The sequence below is a fragment of the Cricetulus griseus genome, assembly GCF_003668045.3.
Source record: "Cricetulus griseus strain 17A/GY chromosome 1 unlocalized genomic scaffold, alternate assembly CriGri-PICRH-1.0 chr1_0, whole genome shotgun sequence".
Lineage (NCBI taxonomy): Eukaryota > Metazoa > Chordata > Mammalia > Rodentia > Cricetidae > Cricetulus > Cricetulus griseus.
In genome coordinates this window covers 132997266-132999117 of record NW_023276806.1, presented here as the reverse complement: position 1 = coordinate 132999117, position 1852 = coordinate 132997266, and the positions used below count along the sequence as shown (strand labels likewise).

The 1852-nt window shown below is 37.4% G+C and overlaps 1 pseudogene; it reads right to left on the bottom strand.

Moving 5' to 3' along the window:
* Nucleotides 1-911: 911 nt before the first annotated feature.
* Nucleotides 912-1532, bottom strand: LOC100766385 (annotated as a pseudogene).
* Nucleotides 1533-1852: the final 320 nt, after the last annotated feature.

The window sequence follows — 1852 nt, the reverse complement described above, 5'->3', positions numbered from 1 at the left end:
CCTCTATGACGACTCTAGCTTTTGTTATGTTGACATAAAACTAGCCAGTAAAATATCATGCATTTTTCTGTACAGTAGTTGGCTGTTACCAAATCAGAATATGGGCTTCATGAAGGGAGTTTCTTCTTTGCAAGTGACACATTTTACAATGTGATGAGAACTTAAGAGCTCAATAATGATAAAAACTGTGAGCTTAATCTATCAATTATTCTGTTTTCTACATTTGCTATTATATCAAATTATACTTGTTATATAAAAATGTTTGTACTTTATTGAACATACCAATATTTTACTATATTAGTTTTTTTAACCTTTCTTCAACTTGCTATCCTTTATGCCCTCTAGTCTCTTCTTTCTCTCATAAAGGTTGTCTCCTTCTCAGCCTCACCTCACAGAACAAGGGAGTCTCCTTTACCTGCATAATTTCTCTTCTTTCTTTTTAATAATAACAATTGCATTTACTTAGAAGCATTCAGAATGTCAACAAAACAGCTGCAATTTTTTGCAGTTACAGAGTGGTATTCAATTAACAGAACAATTATATTTGTATATGCCGCATCAGAGACAACTGAAGATGGAAAAAAACAAGCCCCGCCCAAAATAACTACTGTCTGATATATAACTAATTTGTGCTATGCACCAACAAGAACCTGCATTAAATTTCCATGCCAATTTACAACCCCCAGACTGTACCATGCAAGGTTAGTGGCTATTGAAAATACCACCAGGACAGGGATATCTAAAGACACATTTGGTAGTGTGCTAACTATACAAAAAAAAAAAGACACTGTACAGTTTAAAAACAAATCTTAAACAGCCTTACACTTCAATTTTTTTCTTTAAAAGTAGTGAGCTGTGTACAGGGGGTGCTAAATGCTTTATAGACAAAAAAAGACTGCATTAGGAGCAACTTATTCATCATCATCATCTACTTCATCTTCCTCTTCCTCATCATCCGCCTCATCATCTTCCTCTTCCTTCTTTTTCTTGCTCTTTTCTGCCTTGACCACACCCTTTTTCACTGCATCGGGTTTTCCTTTAGTTCTGTAAGCAGCAGTATCCTTTTTGTACTTCTCCTTCAGCTCGGCAGCCTTCTTTTCATAGGTCTGCTTGTCATCTGCGGCAGTGTTGTTCCACATCTCTCCCAGTTTCTTTGCAACATCACCAATGGACAATCCTGGGTTTCTCCTTTGATTTTTTGGGTGATACTCACAACAGAACAAGAAGAAAGCCAAAGGAGGCCTCTTGGGTGCATTGGGGTCCTTGAACTTCTTGATCTCCCCTTTGTAGGGTATGTAGGTTTTCATTTCTCTTTCATAACAAGTCTTGTCAGCCTTTGCCATGTCATCAAATTTCTCCTTTTCTTTGGCAGACATAGTCTTCTACCTTTCTGAGCACTTCTTCAAGAACTCTGAGAAGTTGACAGAAGCATCCAGGTGCTTCTTCTTATGTTTCTCCTAGCAAGTTTGCACAAAGAATGCATATGAGGACATTTTGCCTCTTGGCTTCTTAGGATCTCCTTTGCCCATGTTTAGTTGATTTTCATCTGCCAGGCACAGAGTCGCCCAGTGCCTGCCTGGCTCACACTTGCCCCAGCGCTGTCTCTATGGAGCTCTATGTACTGCTCCTCTTTTAAACCTTTCTTGAGACTCCTCACTAGCTATTTTGTCCCTTTCTTCTTTCTCTCATTTATGTTTATTCATACAATATTACTTTTCTACCTAAGTAATGAACTTTTCTAACTAAATTAATTTTCCTTTGATAAATTAGGATAAATTTTCTTTTCTTTAATAATGTAGCATTCTCTCACCTGCTTTCATGCAGAGTGTTCTATTATCCCTTTATCCCTTAA